Source organism: Schistocerca cancellata, chromosome 2 (genome assembly GCF_023864275.1).
Source record: "Schistocerca cancellata isolate TAMUIC-IGC-003103 chromosome 2, iqSchCanc2.1, whole genome shotgun sequence".
Lineage (NCBI taxonomy): Eukaryota > Metazoa > Arthropoda > Insecta > Orthoptera > Acrididae > Schistocerca > Schistocerca cancellata.
This window is the reverse complement of record NC_064627.1, coordinates 195360199-195376835: the sequence shown is the minus strand read 5'-3', so window position 1 is coordinate 195376835 and position 16637 is coordinate 195360199.

Here is a 16637-nt window from a genome sequence, read left to right as displayed (position 1 = left end):
GAATCATATTCTGCATGTGATTTTTGTCACCTCAGTGCACACACATGTACCGATGCTGCTTTGTGACGTATCTCGTGAAAGGCAGCCTAACAGACGATTTACCTCGACAATCGGTTAACTGCAGCTGAGCTTCTGCAATTTCTGATACTTTTTAAGAAGTAAAATTTAATCACGATTTTAAGGACCGACGACACATTTCAAGAATAAAGAAAATTTTATTTAATTTATTTTCCAACGTCAAAAAATTTAGTTGCCGCAGAAAAAGTCCCTGAAGGCAGGAACTGCCAGTCTAGAGCCCGTGCTATTGAAAGCAGGTTTGGTAAACGTACGGGTTGGATAAATGGTAGGCTAGAGGGCAAAAAGGAGCTATGCCTCGGAAAGGTAGGTTTCCGGGTTGACCTCCACGTTCGGCACATAGTTTTAGATTGTCAAAGATCTTGAACAGACTGTAATCCACTTAAGGGAACATAGCTTTGTCTTATTCACCATCGCTGTATCATGTAGATGCACAATCTGAAAGTGAAATTGGTTTCCTCTTCATACGTTGCAGACAAGGAAAACCTGCAATGACACGATAGCTTGGGGAAACACCAGTGACGCACTCTTTTAATACGTCAGTTAGTTAGGCGCCGACCTTTCATTTTCCACCTTGTGAAGCAATGAACTGCAGTCTCGAGCGACAGGTGCGTTAGCCCCTTTTCCAAATTCGAGTATCCGCCTGTTGTCCAATGTTTCCCTACTAACGAATAGTCTGCAGACAGTAAAACACGGAATTTTTCAAGAAACGACCCTGAACAGATCCCATCATCAAACTTTCATGGGTTGTGTTCACTCCTACAAAGGTTTCTAAATTAGTACAGTCGCTTTACAACAGGTGGCGCACGAATCGTTTCAACAATGAAACTTGTGTTGTGGGCATACCCGTCAAGATTTCTCAGTTAGTACTTTCACTTTACAATAGGTGGCGCGCGAGTTGTTTCAAGAAATTGCGTGGGTTTGATACAGTTCAACGGCAGTACGTGTGTTTTTAGTGTACGATAGCGTACGGATGACATAATTGAACTGAAGCAAATACAAATAGCGACCTTTTAGTACGTGTTGACAACAAATGGTGTAGACTGTGAAATTCATGTTGCCGCTCGATATCGTATAACAGATATCGCACGCATTTTCTTTTCTTTTCCCCTCAAACATGGCACATAATTATACAAATCAGTGTCTCAGTGCATTTGCTACATTAGCAGCCAAAAACAAAGATGCCAATGCCGTCAGTTTCAACATTTAAAACGAAATGCCAGACGAAGGGACAGCATATTAGTCTGTCGATACTGAATGAATCAAGACGAAGTTGTCGATTATCCAACTGAATTCTAGAATTCACTTGAACTGTCAGGCACACGGCAGTACGTTTTAACACTGAAGATTGTCGAGCCTATCATTGTTCTCCATAAATCCACCATGACTTTTCAACTGTACCAGGCTTTCAGTGAAAAAGATAAGGAACAGTATTATCGAAGTTACATTTTTAATGGAATATTTTACTGGAGAAGATATATTGTTGCAACGTATCCCAATGATTTGACGGATATGCCACTCGAATTCAGACATTTGTAGTTTCCGTTGCGATTCGCATTTGCATCGATCACCAACGAAACAAAAGGACAATCGCTATAAGTATGTCGACTAAATTTGGCGCTCAAACGGAGAGCTTTATGTGATCTGCTCACACGTCGGAAAACCTGATTTTTTCCGTGCACACACCAGGCGGAAAAAAAACAAAAAATATTGTGTATCCGAAAGCACTTCAACAAACGGAATTTAAACATAAACATTTTTTTTCTTTGAGTGGCGTTGCAACGAATGCCGCATAATCGCTAGGTACTCTATCGGCTCCAATCCCTCCATCTCTGTAGTCGAGTTTCACAAGTTCTTGTAGAGCGTTAAATGAAGCAATTTTTTTGTATTGATTACAGGGAACAGTTTTTAAAAAGATGGTACTTGAAATATGAAATTTTAGAACAGGTTATCGAAAAGACAGCTGAATATTAAGTATCCAACGAACATATAAAGGCTTTCAGTACGTCGCATCTTGCAGCTCTTAAATACTGAAAACAAGACATTTTTAAATGTTTAACACCAGATCTGATAATTATTTATTGACTGACTAGTTTCGCGCTTTGCCCATTTTCACAAGCTACGTGTTTTGTATTTGGGATAAATTTGATGTGGACAGTTCTGTTTATGTCATCACACTTAAATGTAGCTGAGATTTGTGTTTCATGGATGTCTTACACCTTACTCTAGTATGAGCATAACATATATTTTCTTAATTATGATACCTTCATTATCCAGCACGATCTATCCACGAGACAACGATATTTTACATACAGTAGAGAGTGAATCACTGTATATTGCGGTGAGAACATACTCTCCATTGTATACAGATATCTTTTCGAAAATAATTTGCTGACTGACATCAGATGCATTCGGTTTAGATCTAATAGCCAATAGCGACATATGTAAATTTGATTTAAAATGTCGTTGTCACGTGGATCAGATCATGTTGGATAGTGAAGGAACTACAATTTAGAAAACACACATACTAGAGTAAGGTGTAACTACAATTGTCACATCCTTTAAACGCTGATCTGAGCTACATTCAAGTGTGATGACATAAACAGAACAGTCCACATTAAACTCATGGCAAATAAAAAACATGTGGCTTGTGAGAACAGGCAAAGCCCGAAATTATCAACTAATAAATAAATAGCAGTTCTGGCGCTAACATTTATAAATGTCTTTTCTTGAATACTCATTAAACCTATACACCCCAGTTACCTCCACTCCCATAAAAGCAACGTCCACACTTAGTGAGGGAGGGAAAGATTGTGCGCGAATCCCTGACGGAGCTCATTGTCGGACCTCCGGCCAAAAATGTGATACGAATTTACGTATATAGTAGTCCGGATAGAGCGTCGTTTTATTCATTACACTTTCGACTGGTCAGAATTGACATCAGTCAACTCACAGAAATACCTGATTGTACCAGTTCGTGGTGATATGAAACGGAGTTCACACATAACCTTAATTGTAGTTAAAAGAGGTAGCACAATTCAGTTCACTGATGGGATACATTTACATCTATATCTGTCTACATCTACATGACTACTCTGCAATTCACACTTAAGTGCTTGTCAGAGGGTTCTTCGAATCACCTTCAGTATCCTATCGCTCCCTAACAGCCCATGGGAAAAGTGAACCCTTAAATCTTTGCGTACGGGCACAACCTCTTCTTTTATTACGATGATCATTTCTTCCTGTGTACCTTACCGAGAATAAAATATTTTCACATTCATAGGAGGAAGCTGGTGATTGAACTTTAGTGAAAAGATCTCGCAGCAAAGAAAACCGCACGGAATGTGGTACAGACCCGGCTTTCGGAAACCTAAATCATCTTTAACATTACAACGAAGACTTTCTATCTTACGTTGGTTGAAAGGAGAGAAATGCACTCTACGAGTATTCCAATCTTCCAGGATATTGCGCCAGCGCAAGCTGCACGAGCGATTCTTGTCTTCTCTTCCTCTCTCAGCCTCATCCTATTTCTCAGGTGTTCTTAATTTTGAATCCCGTTCAACTTGACGATCTGAGTACCGATTCCTTGGAATACTTTTCGTAGAAGTTACAGTTCTTCGGCGAAGCTCTCTTTGTCTGAAAATGCCAGAGCTCTTTGGACCAGAGTCTTCAGCACCGAATTTCTTTGTGGTGGATGGTGATGGCTCGAGACGTGCTGATAGAGGTCTAGGTTTTCCGTGTACGATGTGACGGGAATCCGTCCCCTTTTTCTCTTAGCCAAGACACCGAGAAAAGGTAGCTGGCCCTGTTTTTCTACGTCCATCATGAATTTTATTTTACGGTGGATAGAGTTTAAATGTTCCAGGAACTGTCCAAATTTTTCCGCTACATGTGGTCACGTCTCATACTTGTCAACCACGTACCGACAGAAACACGTTGGTTCCACCATGGTGGATTCTAGGGCCTTTGCTTCAGATGGTTCCATTATAAGTTCGCCACGACAGGCGATAACGAACGACTCTTCGCCACGCCATCGGTTTATTCATAAAATTTCACGTCGGACAGGAAATATGTTGACGTAAGAACATGCCTAAAGATTTCTGACGACAGCTGTCCGAGTTTACCGCGATAGGTTCCAAGGAATAGACCTAAGGAAAGTGGCAACAACAACTCAGTAGGACAGTCGGAAACACACCATTAATGAGTAAATATATCAAATTAGAAGTATCGAGTAAAAATCCTCGGTGTCGAGATTAAAGAACTAAGGATACTTTCTCCGTGTCCCTGCTATAGCGCACCCACTATTTTTTGGACCCTATTATCAAAACAGTAGCTCTGCCACAGCAGTTCCGAAAAGCGTTAGAAGCTGGTGGGAGCCAAAATATTGTCATGGTAGTTGCGGCAAATGGCCTATTTACGAAATGCGAACCAATCCGTGTGGAGCAATGCGATACCGACAACGGAGCAAAACGATAGGGATACTGCAGCACCTGCTGGCCTGTATCCACACCTTCGAATGACGAAATTGTTATACGAAAAATTGTTAGAAGTGGTTCTTCAACACAATAAATGAGCACCTAACCAATATAAATACCTGTCTTTTCTAGGTATTCGAGTGTGGCAGTAACAACCATGAGGAGAGAGCTACATCAGATGACAGGATGATATGGTTCTGCAAGCAACCAACGCAAGTTCGTCCTTCTCCACCTCCGATCCGACTGCAGACACTAAGTCCACATCCTTGGACTTCCCACTTTGCCACTGGTGAGGCGTCCTCCCGGTCGCCCTGGCCGCAGCAGACTTCTGCCCTGTTAGAGACCAGGTTGGTGCAGGCGCTCACCCTCCTACGTTGGTTATTGCAAGAACACACCCTTGCTCGCAGGGACGAGTCCTTCTTCTGTTGGCTAGCATGCCTTGCTAAAAATTATGGCAAGATTTTCTGCTGCTGGCATCCCTTGCCACCAGCAGCTGAAGCGTGGGTAGCCAATGCACATGCCATTGTGCTGACTTACGCGTCAGCATTCCTCCGGACACTTACGTCACATCTGGTCTCTGCCCGGCTTTTGGCCTCAGCGGTCCTCCACGTGTTGTCCATACCACGCACCAGAGGCGCTGTGGCCGTCGTGAAGCAGTACTACGAATGTTGTAGCTTGACTCTGAATAACATATTTGACTACTGTTGCCGCTTACATGCGTTCCTGACGGCCCACATCCACTATGACCCACCGCATCAACCTAAACCTGCCAATGGAGAGGCCATCCACCCGAGGTCCTCAGGAAGTGATGGCATGGCGACGAGTAGCTCGTTACGCCTGTCGTGGCAAACCTATACATGGAAAACTATGAAGCCAAGACGCTAGGATCCGCCAAGGTGAAACCATCGTGTATGACATGTTTGTGATGTGGCCACACGGAGAGGAAAAAGTTGAAAGGTTCTTGTGACATTTAAACTCTATGCATCGTAATATAAAATTCACGATGGGCCTATAAAAAGAAGGTCAAATACTATCTGTCAGCGCGTTAGTTAAGGGAAGAAGGGAGTTGATACCTAGGTCAGAGTGTACGAGTATGTAGAAAACCTACGCGCACTGATCTCTATCAGAGCGCCTCGATCTATCACCGTCTGCCACAAAGATTGTCAGTGCTAAAGTCTCTGGTCCATAGAGTTCGAACACTTTCAGATAAAGAGAGCTTCACCAGTTGTTTACAAACCTACGAATAGTACTACGAAGGAATCAGCACAGAGATCATCAAATAGAATGGGAATTGCAGTCAAAATCAAGAACTCATGAGAAAGATCTTGAGGCTGAGATAGAGGGAGAGTAGCCAAGTACCGCTCATGCACCTTATGGTGGCGCATATGCCAAAGATAGTAGACTCGTATAAAAACATGGCCTCCAATGTATTTCGCTTCCTTCACCTAATGTAATACATAAAACCTTCATTGTAATATTAAAGACGATTTAGGTCTCCGAAAGTTGTGGATTTGTGGAAATGTTAGCTCTAACAATTCATGTTGCACTAATTAAACATGATACTACTGGTTTCACATCATGAAGAGGGCCTTTAGGTAGCTGATGATCATAACTCCAACGTTCTGCTTATTCACGTACCTCGATAATTGCACCCGTGATACATAGTAAAAAAAGGACATTTAGGATCAACCTCATTTTTGCACAGTTTGCAATAAACCAGTTGCAGTACTGACGTCGACAAACAGTATCTGAGCTGGTCAGTCAACATGAATCGTTCCTTTCGTCCATATCTCGAAGCTTCCGTGATGACGCCCAGAATCATATTCGGAGCCGCGGCCGAAATTCACACACACTTTGCGCTGTGCGGCAGGACGTACTGCACAACACATTTAGTCAGAAACGTTCTCCAGTGGACCCGGATTAATTCTCTACACTGCCACTTATGTAACATCAGCCGATATAAAGATCGCCACCCTCGATTCCATACCGCGAAACACCATTAAAGTGAGACAATTCCAAAGTCAATCATTAAAAGCCCGGCACCAGCCCAACCACTTTCAGAAAGACAGGAACAACCGACCACTGGAATTGAACATGTTCCTGGCTGATTGTTCTTATATCGACTCCAAATGGTCCCTAACAGCTCTCGACAATAATATGCAAACAACAGATGGCCTGGTGCAAGTCTTTCCAGTGGACGCCACCTCAGCGACTTGCATGTCTCTAACACCCTCAGTTATCTATTTGGGGAAAGTGGATCTACAGTCAACGAGGAATCCAAACAACGCGTTGTTTCTGGCGACTGCTCACGTTGTTGAGAGGGGAAGGACTGGTTAAAACGAAGAACAAGAAATGCGTTCCACGACGAAGCTTCGATCCCGCGATCTCTAGGTTTCAAGGCATGCGCTTTATCGCTGAACCATTGGGTGCCACATGTACGTACGCCTAAATAGTTCATCTACAGATATTATGTGACTTTCCGAGTGTCGAAATAAGTGAGATATATAGCCCGCGAGTAGCAGGTCGCTCGAATCAAGTATTAGTGCGGTCCGCGGTTCTCAGCAGTATTTTATAGTAATATGCGCCTAGCAAGTAAAAGCCGAATCCAAAAACGTTAACTAAGCTTTAGAGCTTCTTAAAAGTGTAGTTTTTCCGCTCAGTAACAAACAAAAATACTTATAGGAACAGTTATATTTTAAGATATGCTTAATTTTAACTGATGTTGGTGAAATTGGCCATGAACTGTGTAAAGTTCGCCACTTACTTCAGGGTAGGGGGATAGACAATGCGGCCACTGCGATGTTAGAGATTGTGAGAGGCGGAATGTGTTTTTTTGTGCCTTCCAGTACTGGCAACTCACAGACGTGCGCAATCCGTACGGATCGACTGCTACGGTGTAAATTTTCACACAGAAGTAACATGAATTTGTGAATGTGCATTACACGACTGTCACCAAATGCGATACTTATTTGTAGCAAAGAATATGAAATTAAATAAAGGCTGTTGTAACACAAAGTACGGAGAGGAAGAAAAATGGCTTCCAAAACATTTAGTAAACATTTTTGATCGTGCCTCATGTTGCATTATACTGCATTTAAATATAAGAGCAATTACTCTATTAATCAATCATGCTCCCAGACGGACTACACAACAACACTTCGTCAGCAATTACGATGTCGCAACTTTGGGGTCGCTGAGGGCGGCACCAGTCTGAAACAGAGAACAGTCAACCCTATGGTGTGACTTTTATTGATCAGTACTTGGAATCCATCAGCTAATTTGTCGAGCCCTTACTATTTTGTAGCTGTGTAAGCTACCATTTAACAATAAGACTGGTACATATGCAGTCCGACCTTATCAGGACGCAAAAGCGTCTGACGACGACTGACTTAGAAGCTTAAATTATTTACACAGCCAATGGTCGTAGATCTTACCGTTTGACATGAATTTCAACTAGATACTTATATCCGTTCCTGAGAAAAAGGGGTCTTAACAGACAGACAGGCAACAAATAACAAAAATATTTTTTCCTATGCTTGAACTGGAAACCTTACTTATAGTCGAATTTCAACGGGAAATTTGAAGAGTGAATTTGCGAGTATCGAAATATGTGCCATAACATCTTTTGACTGAATTGCCTGAGAAACCAAAATTTTTTACACCGCCAAGGGGCTGTAGACCTTAGTATCTGACATCAGTTTCAAGAAGTTTCTTCTACCGTGCATGAGAAAAAGGAGTCTTCACAGACGAACAGACAGACAAACGGTTAACAAAAGCCGAAACAGTTATTTTTTGTGCCATATCTGTATAATTACAAGTTAAAAATTTTCTTCTTCTTTTCCTTTACTTGTACTTTGAAACCTTTCTTCTTGTAGAATTTCATGATTCTAGGTCAGCGGGATATGCCCTACATGACTGATGAGTCAGTTTTCGAATATGGAAATACGTGACTTAAAGGCTATCTACTTCGATGGCATTGACTTGTTAGAAGCTTAATTTTTTCAAACTACCAAGGGGCCATAGACCTTAGTGTGTGACATAAATATCAACTTGATAACTACGCAAGGATTGTTAATAGACATACTGACAGACGGACGGACGATAAACTGATCCTGAAAGGGTTTTGTTTCGCCGACTGAGGTACAGGGCCCTTAAAAAAGTCTCAGAAAACTACCAGATTCAAATTTCCATGGAAGCAAATGAAATTTATTTGCTTCAATTAAATCTCGGCGTTTAGTTTGGTTGAGTTAAAAACCATCGTCCAGCTAACTTCACGACCTGATGCAAGGACTCTGTCTGCCGGCACCTTGCACGCTCACATAAAGGCAGCAGTCGCCTCGAAATCCCGAAAATTCCTAACGTGAGCAGAATTCTAAGCTGGTTCAGGGCAACGAGCTTCTGATTCTTATAGACTTCCCGTACATTAAAAATTGCTTGGCTGATCATTTAGGATAACCAGCTATTGGCTTCAGAAGCGCACTTTACGACACTACCTCCGCTCCAAAGCGCACGCGACACCACTTCCGCCGACAAGGGCTGTCGGCCTACAACTCGATTTCGTGAACTCCAAACTGCTCCCCAAAATTATTTACGATTTAGGCCCTTCATCCAGTTACAATCAGGAGCAGAATATAAATAGGCACTTTAACTGACCATTTCCTGCTCTCACTTATAGCGCTTCTATAATGTGCTGCTTGAAATACATCATAACATATTAAAAATGCATGTGATGAATAAAAGGGAAAAATTTTGCACTTTCATTTCCCTAAACTTTATGAAAATATAAAAGGAGAATGGTTATTTTTATTCTTTAAATCTTTGTTCTAATCGTTCTTTAAGCTTCGTATGAGGTTCATGTAAGTTGGATTATACAACACTGTTAAGAGAATGTTGCCCATTCCACGTAACAGTACACTTAGTGAAAGACGAACACCTCACAATATTTACTGTTTTCTTAAAGATGTAGCTAGCTTCCTACGAGTGTGACGACGACTATTCTCTTAAACAGCATATTAAATATAAGAACATGAGCTATCTTATTTTCAGCTTAAATGTGGTTTCTGTATGTAGGACAGCTGATGATCTAGAAAACATTTATAAGTAGATGAAAATGTAGAACAAAATGAGATGCATCGTTGTTTAACATACGCGGTGGGCTGCCTCCCGGTGCACCTGGAATAATTTAAAATTCTGACCATATGTGCTTTTTACGCTTGCACATTTTACTTCTCCTGATTAATGAAGCCAGTTTTTAGCGAATATGTGGGCGCAATGCCCAGCTTTACGTGAATTTAGAGAATGTTGCAGCAATGGCTGCTAACAATTAACGTACATATGCAACACGGAAAATGGCAATAACTCGGGGGAAGTGTGCATTACACACATATGAACATTAAATAAAGTCAGTTATTTTATGTTAACGAACAATGATTATATTCTGAGATAACAAACAGAAATTATTACATCAGAGACCTTTCCATCCACGTAATAAAATGTTGGCGTACAAATTTTCGTCTTATATTTCCAAGGACCAGGACAGAATAGGTGTTAATAGTATCACAGTCTTTACGCAACTAATGTTAACAATAAAAATTGTATTTTCTTCGATTTTGTTGCACCGCATATACGGACTATTATCTTAGTTTATTGGATTTTGTGCTTTTGTCGCTTCGTATCTTTTCACACCCAAGAAAATATTTATTTAGCACCTTTTCCATTTCCAAGCGACAATACACTGGCCATTTCCCGCTCCCACTTACAGCGCTTGTATGATGTGATGCTTACAGGCAGGACTTACGGAGGTTTGTCTGCCGTGAACGCTGGGAAATACCGACAGTCCTGGGGAAATTATTCGCCCTTAGAATGCGTTTAGCCGCCTCCGACCATTATCCATTTAGGAGAATTAAGTAAAAATCGGTCCAGCATCTTCAGACCAAGCAAAAGACCCATTCCCCGTGTAGCCGGAAACTGACCGATCGCGACGCAATTTGTTGTGTATCATCGTCGTTAGCAGGGTCAGAACGTTAGAATTAAATGTCAGTTTTGCGTCGGATTCCAATATCTAGACTCACAGGAGAACAACCATAAGGTGCCCGAGGCATCAATAGACCCTTGGAGACAAGTCGGCAGGAGGACGATGTATTGAATCTCGACGCAATTTGTGTGTTCCATCGTCATTAAGAGGCTCTGAACACTACAATTAACGGTCAGTTTTGCGTCGGATTCGAAGAACTAGACTCACAGGAGATCGACCATAAGGTGACCGAGGCAGCAATAGACCCTTGGAGACAAGTCGGCTGGAGGACGATATATTGAATCGCGACGAAATTTGTGTGCTCCATCGTGGTTAGCAGGGTCGGAACGTTAGAATTAAATGTCAGTTTTGCGTCGGATTCGAAAATCTAGACTCACAGGAGAACGACCATAAGGTGCCCATGGCAGCAATAGACCCACAGGAGAACGACCATAAGGTGGCCGAGGCAGCAATAGACCCTTGGAGACAAGTCGGCAGGAGGACGATATATTGAATCTCGACGCAATTTGTGTGTTCCATCGTCATTAAGACGCTCTGAACGTTACAATTAACTGTCAGGTTTGCGTCGGATAAACTAGACTCACAGGAGAACACCATAAGGTGACCTAGGCAGCAATACACCCTTGGAGACAAGTCGGCTGGAGGACGATGTATTGAATCTCGACGCAATTTGTGTGTTCCATCGTCATTAGGAGGCTCTGAACGATACAATCAACTGTTAGTTTTGCGTCGGATTCGAAAATCTAGAATCACAGGAGAACGACCATGAGGTGACCGATGCCGCAATAGACCCTTGGAGACAAGTCGGCTGGAAGACGATGTATTGAATCGCGACCAAATTTGTGTGTTCCATCGTCGTTAGCAGGATCGGAACGTTAGAATTAAATGGCAGTTTTGCGTCGGATTCGAGTATCTAGACTCACAGGAGAATGACAATACGGTGCCCGAGGCAGCAATAGAGCCTTGGAGGCAAGTCGGCTGGAGGACGATCTATTGAATCGCGACCAAACTTGTGTGTTCCATCGTCGTTAGCAGGGTCGGAACGTTAGAATTAAATGTCAGTTTTGCGTCGGATTCGAAAATTTAGACTCACAGGAGAACGACCATAAGATGACCGAGGCAGCAATAGACCCTTGGAGACAAGTCGGCTGGAGGAAGATGTATTAAATCTCGACGCAATTTGTGTGTTCCATCGTCATTAGGAGGCTCTGAACGTTACAATTAACTGTCAGTTTAGCGTCGGATTCGAAAATCTAGACTCACAGGAGAACGACAATAAGGTGACCGAGGCAGCAATAGACCCTTGGAGACAAGTCGGCTGGAGAACAATGTATTGAATCGCGACGCAATTCGATGGCGATCAGAGGTAGCACATATAGTTGGTCAGGAAACGATACGTTAGCAATGCACTACCGTTAAGTTTAAGTTTCCATTTTCAGTTTGTGGTCAGGTCTGTGAGTAGGTCGTACGGACACGCCAGTCCAATGCGTCAACGGTGTCCTCACACTTCTTTCTAATGCCGCTCCAAGGTCGTCTGGTTACGCTAAAACCGATGCGCCACCTTGCAGTGTCTGAGGAACGGACTGGACGCTCCCTTCCATCTCCCTCTCTCCCGCTGTATTAGTTCCCGTGCAAGACGCTGCTCGCAGCACTTCCATGTTGCGGGTAACGCCTTTTCCTACGTAAGTGTAATTTTCCGTACGGATACAAAAAATGGCAAGCACGTCAAGCATGCTTAGCTGCAAATAAGCACACTGATAGGGGGAACACTCATCCTTATATTTTGTCAAATTTTGTAATATTCTGTATTTTTTGTTGCAGTATGCAGAACATGGACTTCAGCACATTGTGTGGCTCAAACAAAACTGCGCATTTTTCTGTACTCGATATATATTGTCGTCCAGATTGAAAATTATTAAATGCATATACACTCCTGGAAATTGAAATAAGAACACCGTGAATTCATTGTCCCAGGAAGGGGAAACTTTATTGACACATTCCTGGGGTCAGATACATCACATGATCACACTGACAGAACCACAGGCACATAGACACAGGCAACAGAGCATGCACAATGTCGGCACTAGTACAGTGTATATCCACCTTTCGCAGCAATGCAGGCTGCTATTCTCCCATGGAGACGATCGTAGAGATGCTGGATGTAGTCCTGTGGAACGGCTTGCCATGCCATTTCCACCTGGCGCCTCAGTTGGACCAGCGTTCGTGCTGGACGTGCAGACCGCGTGAGACGACGCTTCATCCAGTCCCAAACATGCTCAATGGGGGACAGATCCGGAGATCTTGCTGGCCAGGGTAGTTGACTTACACCTTCTAGAGCACGTTGGGTGGCACGGGATACATGCGGACGTGCATTGTCCTGTTGGAACAGCAAGTTCCCTTGCCGGTCTAGGAATGGTAGAACGATGGGTTCGATGACGGTTTGGATGTCCGTGCACTATTCAGTGTCCCCTCGACGATCACCAGTGGTGTACGGCCAGTGTAGGAGATCGCTCCCCACACCATGATGCCGGGTGTTGGCCCTGTGTGCCTCGGTCGTATGCAGTCCTGATTGTGGCGCTCACCTGCACGGCGCCAAACACGCATACGACCATCATTGGCACCAAGGCAGAAGCGACTCTCATCGCTGAAGACGACACGTCTCCATTCGTCCCTCCATTCACGCCTGTCGCGACACCACTGGAGGCGGACTGCACGATGTTGGGGCGTGAGCGGAAGACGGCCTAACGGTGTGCGGGACCGTAGCCCAGCTTCATGGAGACGGTTGCGAATGGTCCTCGCCGATACCCAGGAGCAACAGTGTCCCTAATTTGCTGGGAAGTGGCGGTGCGGTCCCCTACGGCACTGCGTAGGATCCTACGGTCTTGGCGTGCATCCGTCCGTCGCTGCGGTCCGGTCCCAGGTCGACGGGCACGTGCACCTTCCGCCGACCACTGGCGACAACATCGATGTACTGTGGAGACCTCACGCCCCACGTGTTGAGCAATTCGGCGGCACGTCCACCCGGCCTCCCGCATGCCCACTATACGCCCTCGCTCAAAGTCCGTCAACTGCACATACGGTTCACGTCCACGCTGTCGCGGCATGCTACCAGTGTTAAAGACTGCGATGGAGCTCCGTATGCCACGGCAAACTGGCTGACACTGACGGCGGCGGTGCACAAATGCTGCGCAGCTAGCGCCATTCGACGGCCAACACCGCGGTTCCTGGTGTGTCCGCTGTGCCGTGCGTGTGATCATTGCTTGTACAGCCCTCTCGCAGTGTCCGGAGCAAGTATGGTGGGTCTGACACACCGGTGTCAATGTGTTCTTTTTTCCATTTCCAGGAGTGTATGTACGATTCAATGTCCCTTATCACGCATAGCTGTAAACCAGAAGCCATCTGGACGTTGTGTATCTACAGAGGTGGACACGAATGTGGAAACACCATGCCTATTACAGTGTAGGAAGCTCTGGTATTCAGAACAGCTGTCAGTCGTTCGGGAATGGGTAAATGCAGGTCCTGTACAGTTTTTAAGGGAATCTTATGCCGCTCTTCCATATAAATAATGGCAATTTCAGAAAACGATGATGGAGGTCGATAGCGATCACGCACCCTTCCCTCTGAAGTAGGTCACAAAGGCTCAATAAAGCTGAGATATGATGACTGTGGTGGCCAGAAGCGATGCGACAATTTATCCTCGTGCTCACAAAACTAGTGCTGAGCGATGCAAGCATCTGCATCACTGATGAGTAATTTTGAAATTGCAGCCCGCCCTGCAGTTCCCTGCTTATGGAGATCCCTCTGCGTTGTTTTGGTACAGACAGGGTTCTCGAGCGCGACATTCAGTTCTGCAGTGTCTTTTGTAGCTGTAGTCCCCTTAGTTTTTGTCACAAACCTTTTCAGTGACCGTCTGTCACGATAACTCAACACCCACTTTCGTTCACGTGATGTTTTTCCGCTTTCCCTATATGCAGTATGAATCTTCGATACGATACCTGTTGAAACACCAAACGCTTCGCCTCCCTTGATTACAAAAGCACCAAACCAGCACCAAGAATCGACCCACGCTCAAATTCACTTACCTCCGACATAATGCACTCGCAACTGAAAACAACTTCGTTCTGTCCACGACTGGCACTTGTGGTGTATTGAGGACATTGCACAGCTGAGGTTCGTGGTCAAATGCAACAGCGCAACCTACAGGTTTACCTAGTATCTGCATTTATGTTCAAGCATAATTTTCTCGAGGTGTTTTTTTTTCCCAGCCCCTGTACGAGGTGCGATAATAGAGTAATGAGACTGATGTGAAAAAAATGTTGCTTACCGTTTTAATCAAGTTTAGTGTTGTCTCCTTCAAAGTAGTTCCCTTCTGATTGCACACACTTTTTACAGCGCCTCTGTCATTGATGGTAACATTTCTGGAACTAATCTTCTGTAATATCCTCCAAGACCCTCGTCACAGCTTTTTGGACACCTTGTGTTGTTTGAAAATGGTATCCCTTGACCGCCGTTTTGACTCTTGGAAATAGAAAAAATTCGCGCGGAGCGATATCTGGTGAATAAGGTGGCTGTGGTGGTATTGAAATTTGTTTTGAGGTTAAAAATTGCTGTACTGACAGAGCAGTATGGGATAGCGCATTATCGTGATGCACAGAATCCAATTATCAGCAATGTTGGGACGGACATGAAGAACTCTTTTTATGAAGTCTTTCTAAAATTTCTTTGTACTAATATTGGTTAACTGTTTGTCCAGGAGGCACCCACTCTCTATGAACAATTCCCTTGGAATCAAAGAATCACTTTTGACTTTGGCATGCGAGCTTTTTTTGGTCTGGGTGATCCCTTTGAGCACCATTGCGAACTTTGGCGTTTTATCTGTGGATCATACTGAAAAAACCAACTTTCATCACTAGTGATAATACAGCTCAAAAATTCTGGATTGATTTCCGTTTGCTCTAACAGATCGGCTGCCACATTTTTCCGTGTTTCTCGCTGTTGTGGTGTGAGATTTTTGGGGACCATTTTTGCACAAATCTTTGTCATACCAAGATCTTTAGTTATTATTAGACGAACCGTTTCTCGATTGATGTTCAGTTCTTCTGCAATCATTTTCATGGATAATCTTCGATCAGATCGTATGAGCTCACGCACCCTGGCCAATTTGACATCTGTCCATGAGGTTGATGGTCGTCCACTGCGGTCTTCATCTTCAACATTCGTTCTGCCTTCACTAAACATTTTACGCCAACGAAAAACTTGAGCTCTTGCCATAACCTCTTCTCCTGAAGCCTTCTGAAGCTTACCGTAAGTTTTCACCCAATTTAACGCAAAAAGAAATGGCATACCATTGTGCAGTATTATGTGGTTCCGTTTCCGTGACGAGAGACACAAACACATGTTAACTTATTGCAGCACAAGTCATCACTGAGCAGTGGCCTCGATGTGCCGCTTGGACTCGAAGCAGCTTATAGACCAAGGTCAAAGATATTGTGCCTACGCAAGGCTGCAGGGTTGCCACATCTTACAAAGAAAATCAGTCTCATTACTTTATTGTCGCACCTCATATATCTCCTTTTCTGACATACTGTTGTTACTGAAACATTTTTTTTCTTACAGTGCTGTAGAACATCTAAAACAAGATTTCAGTCTACTGAGTGCGTATCTGCGGTCCTTCACTCTGACTTCCACAATCGATGTTCCTTACATTAAACTTCGTGGTGCTTTTGCGCTATGTATTTCCACAGAGTTAGTGCGGCGTCCCAGCATTTCTCAGCCAATTTTGAAGAACATTTGTCCCTCATCACAGACATTACAGCGAAGTTAATAGTGAATAAGCCTAGAAGACACTGTGACTTTTCCCCCGGATTCTCGGCAAGATTTGTTAATACCGTCATGGTCGGCGTGAGTTTGACACTACAAATCCCATGTTACCCAAGAGATTTGGGGACACATATATCTTTTCCTTACAATCTGTTCAAAGTCGATGTTAGATAACTTCTTCTTCCAGGTTCGATACAGCAACTTCGCTGTATACACTGACAGAAAAAAATCGT